This window comes from Silene latifolia, chromosome 3 (genome assembly GCF_048544455.1).
Source record: "Silene latifolia isolate original U9 population chromosome 3, ASM4854445v1, whole genome shotgun sequence".
Classification (NCBI taxonomy): Eukaryota; Viridiplantae; Streptophyta; class Magnoliopsida; order Caryophyllales; family Caryophyllaceae; genus Silene; species Silene latifolia.
The window spans coordinates 9,815,899-9,825,467 of NC_133528.1; the positions used below are offsets into that span (position 1 = coordinate 9,815,899).

The 9,569-nt window shown below is 36.4% G+C and overlaps 1 protein-coding gene across 1 annotated transcript in view; it reads right to left on the reverse strand.

Annotated features, from left to right (window-relative positions):
• LOC141647137 (HVA22-like protein f) overlaps positions 1-4,239 on the reverse strand; it is a 33,294-nt gene extending 29,055 nt beyond the window's left edge. Inside the window, exons 1-4 of the mRNA XM_074455193.1 lie at positions 3,698-4,239; positions 1,718-1,774; positions 1,534-1,628; positions 982-1,081 (exon numbers count right to left, since the gene is read on the reverse strand). The gene's annotated coding sequence lies outside the window, so the exon portion shown is untranslated. The remainder of the gene's footprint in view (positions 1-981; positions 1,082-1,533; positions 1,629-1,717; positions 1,775-3,697) is intronic.
• Positions 4,240-9,569: the final 5,330 nt, after the last annotated feature.

Sequence of the window (9,569 nt, forward strand, 5' to 3'; positions counted from 1 at the left end):
ACGTGCCCACTCTCCAGCCACCATTCGCCATTAGTGAATCACTGGAAAGTGGAAACTGCTGTATACCCCCTCAAAAACCGCCCTACGACCACCATTGAACCTCCCTCAAAGACCCATGTCCACCCACTGCCGAAAAGGGCAAAACAGAGAAACTAGGTCATGAGATTGTCCTCAGCTGGTAGAGGACAGGGAGGCTGGCCGGCGAAGGCATGATGGGCTTATAAGTGAGGTGGACTGGTTGAGGGAGCCAGTGAGTCAGTGAGTGTATGATAAGTTTAAGGTGATGAGCTAGTTATGTACCGGGTATACAAGTAATCATATTGCTTAATGAGGCTTCTACCCTACGTAACTTTGGTTCTTAGAAACAGTGCAAAAAAGCACATGTAGACAATTCAATGGAATGGAACAAATAATCTGTAAACTAAAATCATGAACTCATGGCAGAACAGATTTTATTATGAAAAGTACATTTAAAATGTGCGCCCACTCTTGCGTTGAGGGAGCTTCAAACTATACAGATATCGCACGATGATCAAACAGTTTTCCTAAAACCGTCCGATTAGTTGACCTAGTATTAGTTGCTTGTAACATAAGTTTATGAGGAAAGCCTCTCTCAGGAAAAATAGAATTTCAATAAGACCTCGCCAATATTGTGGTTGAAACTTGAAACACAGAAGTATCCAAACGTTAACAAGAGACTGGAATTCATTAATATGCTGCAGACACAGCTAGCCAAAATTTAAGCCACTAATATATTGATTAATCATAGTTCATTTCATATGTGCTTGCAACCGAGTAGTGCCCCTTCACTCTCAACAAACTAATTTGAGAATTAGACACGTTTTTGGGGATAACACAGCAAAAATTTCAAAACTTGCGCAAAGCAGACTAGAAGCCAGTAAGCGTGGAACTGAAATCCGAGCAATCCTTTTTTTATTGAAGACAGAATAATAAATTTGACAGCTAAAATAAATGAAGTACCTCACTCTCTGACACATCCAGTATCTTTGATGCGGATAAAAATATATCAGGCGCAGGCATTAAATGTTCAAATGCAGCGGCTGACACAATGGCGCTGAATCTGAAAAATATGATGAAGATTGAGCTGAGGAATCAAACAAGTTTAAACAAATATCAAATTTTATTATGTTCCCAACTTTTCATGCAAAAGAGCACATAATATTAATGATGGCAGAATATTAGCATTCTATACTCCTAAATATTTATTAGATAAGAGTATTTCTGACAGACATCATTCTTAGTATGTACAGTGCTTTGTAACATTATCATGTCTATTTAGTTTCAAACCCACTTCTTGAATGGGGCATCTATTCATTCACTTTGTTTATCACATAACACATAAGAATCCGATCACTGAGATCATATAAAAGAACTTTCATCAACACAGTAACATTGTTCCAGCATTACAGGATTTACAAAGCAGAAACAGAGAGCAAATCCAGACAATTCAAAGAAATAACAATCATATGAAATGAACATCTACTCTGCATTTCATAGATTCATGAATCTTACAGTTCAATAAGCAAATCCGCAACAGAAATATTTCCATCCACCTTGATACAAGCAGCATTCGACCCAACAGTGATGTTGAGGCCCTTATATTTGCACTGTTCATTGAAATATTCAACGATCTGTTAGAAACTGCTAGGCATTGAATAATTCTAACATGATTCAAAGAGAACTCTGCCTGATTTACCTGAATAATGATTTCAATGGAACCTAGGAAGCCTAATCCAGGTACCGGTTTCGCATGCTGAAAGAGAGGTCAATAGTTCAGTGAGATTACTTCTTAATGATGGATATATTTGAATAGAGAAGGTTCAAAACATTCTTCAACAATTTCAAAATTTCCAGTTTGGAGTGCCGACTAAATCATCTATATATCCATCAAACAAGCTTCACAAAGTCACAATATCAGAATGCAACTATTATATCGCATCTCAAATCCAAACACACAATTAAAGCTTCGAATTTGTGACTATGTGTATGCCATATGGCATAGTCAAATAATCACAATTATATATATGAATCCTTCGTGTGCAGTAATCAAGCTTCACATAGTCAGCATTATCATAGTACAACTCGAATATCGCATCAACAACAACATCAGAGCCTTAATCCCAAAAATGATTTGGGGTCGGCTGACATGAATCATCCTTTAGAACCGTCCATGGGTGAACGGCCTGAACGCACACCTCAAAATGCGAATAGAAAAGGGAAAATGGAAAACAAAAGGGGGAGCGAAAATGTAATGGAAAGTCAAGGTAAACTTAGAGGTTTTAAAATCGAATTCCGGATTTCTTTTATAAAAACTTAAAATTTAAATCAAAAAGAAGATTAAAACGATTTTGAAAACCGAATTAGAATTAAGGATCCGGAATGCCTTAAAAGTAAACCAAGTAAAACATATAAGAAAGTGGTTGGTAAAAAAGTGTAATAAAGGAGAAAAGAACAAATAATTTAATTTTTTAAAATTAAATAAAAACACTAAATATGTCCAAAAAAAAAAAAAAAAAAAAAAAACATCAAATACTAAAAATCCACATGTATCATTTCCCTCCATTGTGCCCTCTCCGTCACCATAATCTCCTCAAACCCCAGAAATCTCATATCATACTCTATCACTCTCAACCATGTCTGCCTCGAATATCGCATACAATTAACATTTCGTGACTACGTATTACGCATAGTCAAATAATCACGATTTTTGTATGAATCCTTCGTGTGCATTGATCAAGCTTGACATAGTCAAAATTAATAGAATACAACTCGAAAATCGCATCACAATTAGCAGTTTAGCACTTTCTGCCTAAGTATTTCGCATAGTCAAATAGTCATAATTTTGTACATGAATCCTACTTGTGGCATTAATCAAGCTTCAAATAGTCAAATTTATCAATATCACATCTTCAACCTAAACACACATTTAACATTTCAAAGTTGTGACAATTAAGTATATCACATAGTCACAATTAAGTATATGAATCATTCGTGGAGTGCATTAATCAAGCTTCACATATCTCATCTTCAATCTAACCACACATATAACGCTCCAAATTATGACTATTTATATCACATAGTCAAAAAACTATTAGGTATATCAATCCTTCTGGTGCATTAATCAAGCTTCACATAGTCAGAAATATCAAAATGCAACTCCAATATCGCATCTTCAACCTAAATACACAATTAACGCTTCAAAATTGTGACAATTAATTATATCGCATCTTCAACCTAAACACACAATTAACGCTTCGAAATCCGGACAATTAAGTATGTCACATAATCACAATTAGGTATATGAATCCTTCCTGTGCATTAATCAAGCTTCACATATCGCATCTTCAATCTAAACACACAATTAACGCTGCGAAATCGACACATTTAAGTATATATCAATCCTTCTGCTGCATTAAGCAAGCTTCGCATAATCACAATTATCAGAATGCAACTAGTAGATCGCATTACAAAACACGCCATTAAGCTTGGAAACTTCAATTAACGAACGGCGAAAGTATTAAACACCACACGCAACGATTAATTCCCCAAATTAAGCCGTTATTAACATCAAAATTACAATATTAATTAGAATAATTGATGTTTTCAGCAAATCTCAAACTACAAAAAATAATTTCATGAAAGATTAATCAGTAATTAAAAACGAAAAAATCAATACCAATTCTCATAAACGGAGTGAAATCATCGACGCAAATTTCGGCGAAAATTCGACGATAGCGCTTCTAGAGGGTTCTTCACTAGCTTCTTTTCTCATCCTGTTAAAGTCCTCAAACTGCGCGCCAAGCGGCGTCGTTGTGACATCCGTTGGTAAAGTGGAGGAGCAAGAGAGAATTTGGAGCGAAATGTGGAAGAGAAAGAAGTGTGGACGCCATTTTTGAGTTTGTTTCTCTCTCTTCTAGTATTCACTGCAAACAGTGGAACTGAAATAGTAAAATCCGGCGTTCAATTGGCGCGGGGAAGCTGTCGGCGTTTTGAAGCAAACTAAGCACACAAATTCTCATTGAAGACATGACATATCCGTCACAAGCTTGTGACGGATACCATTTTACCTCACAATGTACCCACTTTTTCTCTCTCTGCAACACTATTCATGTGGTCTCCTTTCTCCACTAACCCATTTTGTTACCATTTTATCTCACAAAATATCCGTCACAAATGGTAACCCGTCACAAGGGAGACCAATTGAACTAAGCAACTCGTTATTTTTTCCTTCCAAAAAAAACCTTGATTGTAATTTTCAACTACAAATCCCCCTCTTAGAATAAGTGTGAGTTTCTCAATAAGAAATTAAAAACTTTAAAAATAAAGCGCTTTCTATTGTGGATGTCCTTGAGTTTATCAAAATAAAAATTAAGTTTTTTTTTTCGTTATTACTCTTTCACATACGCATTTTACTCTTTCACATACACAAATTACCATTTTACCCCTTTTACTTTTCAACTTTCTCTCATCCCTTTCTTTCGTACTCCATGTTAAAAATAATTGATAAAGCCAACAACCCACTGCCACCACCTCCATCCTCACACCTGGCCACCACTAACAACCCTACGGCAACCACAGTCGCTTTTCCCAATCGACAACTGGCCCCCACCCATCAGAGACACCAAAGCGTACCCATTTTCCGAATCGCTCCTCCTGCCACACATTGCATCATCGTCCACCTCTCTTGCTCTCCCATGTAGTATGTTACTCCGTAGAATTCATTAATTAAAAAAAATGAGAAAACAATCAAATATTAAACAGATGAAAATTTGATTGAGATATTAAACTGGTATCAATGTCATTCCCCAGCCATTCAGCCAATGATTCAAATCATTCATTCAAGATGAAAACTTGTGTACTTTGCAAAACAATCAAGTACTCATTACTTGCCGAAAGAAGTTATGGAAGAATTTTTCGTTTTCGACTTTATAAATGAACACAAAACAATCAAGTCGCATAAATTAATGTAATGTTTTGATAAATTAGACTAATTACTTGTTTGATATGAGAATTAAATTTCATAATTGAAAATTTTGAGTGAAATTTAATTAGGTTTTATGAGGAAGAGAAAGAATAAAATTAAGGGGTTTTTTTAGAAAGAAGGGTAGTGTTTGGAAATATTATGAAAATATGTATGTGAAAGAGTAAAGGTCGTATGTGAAAAAGCAACACCCTTTTTTTTTTTAAGAACTAAGTTCTTTGTTGATTTCAATAAATTAAATATTGTGATGGTTGACAAGAAAAAATAATAATAGGTCCCAATTAAGAACAAAATAAAAGTTCTTCCATTGAAGGAGAAAGTTCTTAAACTTACAAAATAGTGAAATATGATTTGATATTGGAAGAACTTTATTTAAAGTTCTCCCTTTGCACTTGCTCTTAAAGAGATAAAACTCTTAGGGATCGTTTGGTTCACTACTTAGGAATGGAATGGATTGAAATGAGAAATCATAGGAGTATGGGGTTCCAATTCCATACTTTCCAAAACATGTTTGGTTCATTAGGAAAACAAACATGAAAGAATGACTTTGAATCCATGGGAAGGAGGTGGGTATGTGATTCCAAGAGGTTGGGTGGAATGAGAATCCACCAGGGCGTCACACCGGACCACCTTTGGACTTACCATGGACCGCTTTTGTTGCCTCCATTAAGCCTCAGCCCACCTCGTCGGGTGGCTGACGATCTTCTCTTGGACGGCCTGCCGTCTCAACGCCGTGAGACCATGTCGCTTCTCGTGAACATATTAGCTCTCCCTCAAGCTATAGGAGTTCCATGCCTTATAGTGTACGTCCACTTTCAAGTCCTTGTCTTGATGAATCTCCGTGTCTAGACTCTAGCCCAAGTAGAACCTTGGGCTCTTATACCACTTGTTGTGCGGAAGCGTGAATATCCTGTGTTGGGCCTCTGCTCCATCTGTGTCCGCAAACCATAATAGTATGATATTGTCCGCTTTGGGCCAATCTCTCACGGATTTATTCTTGGACTCCTTTCCAAAATACCCCTAACCAAACACTAAAATGACTAGAATCATCCATTTCATTTCATTCCAAACCTTCCAACCAAATACCCCCTATTAGTAGTTTTCCCGCATAAGCGGTATAATCCTCATATGGGCCTATTTATTTCACTACTACAGATATAGGCTATAACAACGGTTAAAAACCGTTGTTATATAAAAAAGCGGACGTTGTTAAAGCGTCCGTTGTAAAAGGTTTTAACAACGGTTGGTTTTCTTAAGGAAGCCGTTGTTAAAACTATTAACAACGGTTTTAAGTATAAAAACCCGTTGTGGAAAGTGTGACTCAATTTTGGTGGGAAAGTTATAACAACGGTTGTAATATACAAAACCGTTGTTATAACTAAAGACAACGGGTTGTTTCTCAATAACCGTTGTTTGTTTAAAAAAAAAAATAAAAAAAAAATAAAAATAAAATAAAATAAATATTACTAGTTGCAGTCATAATTACGGCCCGTTATAATTCCTATGCATGCATTATTATTGTCATCCCTGTGCATATGAATGGACAATGTGGAATGAGAAGGGTTATAATAAGATTTGAAGCAACAGAGAGAGATATGATGATGATTATGGCACAACTTCCTAACATATATTAATTAAAAAACAACTCAAACCACACATTACTTAGTATAAATACATGCATTATCTCAACTACCATTCCATTATCTCACTATCTCCAAACCCTAACTGCTAAAACAAACTCCAAACCCTAATTAATCTTTCAAACAAACTCCAATCTTCATCAACAAAATGAATGATATCATCCTTAAGACTCTTATTATGATCGAGAACAACAACAGTTTCATCCGCCGGTTGCTCCACATTGAGGACAGTTTCAGGAGCTACCTTGTGGATGCTCGATCCGTACTCGGACGCCAAAAAAGATGGCTTGACAGAGAAGCAGTTGTTGCAGCTATATGACGATATAGCAACTGCTGAACGGAACCTCCAAATAGCTAAGGAGGAGAGGACGGATATCATAGAAGAGAATAAGACTCTCTATGAAAATATAAGAATTGCATTTTTATTAATGTAATTTTTTTTTTAATTTATGTGTATATATTAATTAATTAATTAAGTTTATCATGCATTCCTCTCTATCATCTTGCTTCTTCTTTGTTTTATTTTATTTAATTTGTTTTACTAGCTAATTAAGCGAATAATACTTAGAGAAATAACATAATGATCGATAAAAACACATACATGCAAATGAAATAATTAGAAAAAGAAAATAATGACGATGAAGGACGATGAAACCAACAGTGATGGCGAGATTTACCTGATAATTAGAGAAAGTAAGAGACGATGAAATCAACAGTGACGGCGAGATGATAAAGCGACGATGAGAAAGAGAGAAAGAGACGATGAGAAAGTGTGTGTTGTTTGTGTTTGTGTTTGTGTTTGTGTTTGTGTTAAGGTTTGTGTTTTGTGGCTGTAGCTGATCTGCGTTTGTGTGGTTTATAGTATTGAAAGTATTGACAACGGTTGTTAAACAAAAACCGTTGTTAAAACGTTTTAACAACGGTTGTAAAACAAAAACTGTTGTTAAATAAGTTTTAACAACGGGTTTCAAAAATAACCGTTGTGATTACTTTTCACTAACTTTGCGCCAAATTTGCGCCAAATTATTAACAACGGTTGTGCATGTTTGACCCGTTGTTAAAACTTATAACATCGGTTATATAACCATACCCGTTGTAATTAATTTTAGTAAAATTCGCGCCATACATTCTACAACGTCTATTGTGATTTTCGTGAATAAGCGTTGTTAAAGGGGCGTTGTAGTTGCCTGGATTTGTAGTAGTGTTTGGATATTAAAAGACTCGGAAAGCGAATGAGAATGAGAATGGATAACAGCCCGCTATATTAGGATAATCTAGAGTATTATTATACAATCTCCATAATTACGCACCAAAATTACGTAATTTATTTTCGCAATACGATTTTTACTCATTAGAGTACTTTTTGCACCAAACTTTCCATTTATTTACCTTGCTAAAAAACATCAAATCTAATTAACTAATTCTCTATCTTTCTCAACTATTGAAACCTTAACCTCCTTCAACCTTCTTCAAAATCGTCAATTATGAACGATTATTTGAGTGTAGCGCAAATATTTAATTCATAAATCTGTTATTAATCGTCAAATTTACTACTGTATATGTTATAATTGTGTTCTTTTTAAATTAGGGTTTATGTTAAAATTAATTAAAGGCTAATTAATTTGTTATGGTGGGGATATTAACGTACTTGGATGTCGCCGGTGGTGGTTAATGTTGGTGATCCGACGGTGTTCGCCGGTGATGTGTGAGCGACCATCCGAGCCGGCGACTGTAGTAAGGGATATGCGTCGGAGGGATACGTGCAAAGGGATATGCGTGGTTGTGATATGCTTGGGAGGGGTTGTTCGACGGTGGTGGTGTTGGTTCAATAAGCCGACGAAAGTTGTCGGGTAGCCGTCCCAGGTACCCGCCAGTGAAGGTGTTTTGGGTGGTTAATAGTGTAGCAGTAGCAGCCAATCAGCCATTACGTGTGGTTGGGTTATTTGTAACACCCCAACTATCCGGCCAAGATAATTGGGGTGCTACCGCTCGGTTTCCCGAGGTAGTGAAATAGGAGATACAACCCAAGAACAATTTTATAAATAGGATGTTTATTGGTTTACAACGAATAATGAATAATGAATAACGAAACATTACAAGTCATGACCCCTAAGCTAATCTAATCCAACAAGTCGAACTAGGAGATCATCAAACCTCGTCCCTTCTCAAGCATGCTACCCAAAGCTAACCTGTAAACAACTGCACCCCATATGATCGGAAATATCATATGGATCAACACAGGCCACCCCGGAAATAGGTGACATTTACACGGACACAACTAATGTCAGTTTCAATGATAAATGCAAGACATGACATAATAAAGAAATATGCAACATGTTGATTATATGAATGAGACACGAATAAATCAACATCATACTGGTACCGGGACACGCCCAGACATACCGACCATCACACTAGGTATCGGGACACGCCAAGACGTACCGGGCCCGGAAGCCAACCGGATCCCCTGCCAGACGCCGAGTCTCAACCACACGCGTCTCTCCGTACTCAAGTCATTAATGTGCACATTCGCCTTGGAGTGGGAAGCTCCAAAGGGCGACCCGAGCGTAAGACGGTTTCCCAACCGTCTTACGTCTCCTCAACAATCAAGTATCACCATCGAAGATTTTCAACACAACACAAACACAACCATACATGATAAATGGAAGAATAACACTTAACATATGACTAAATTCATGAATTATATCCCACATGTTATGAATATCAACCCATCCAATACCCACATGACATACTAACCGATTCATGAATGCATATGACAAAGAAAGACACATAAACATGCTTATACAACATTGAAACCGAGTAGGATAACCTATCTTTAAGCATAATCCTCAAGTTAATCGAAACCACCAAGTATTCATCTCATAAAATCGTCTCATCCTACATAAATCATGTAATAACTATCACAA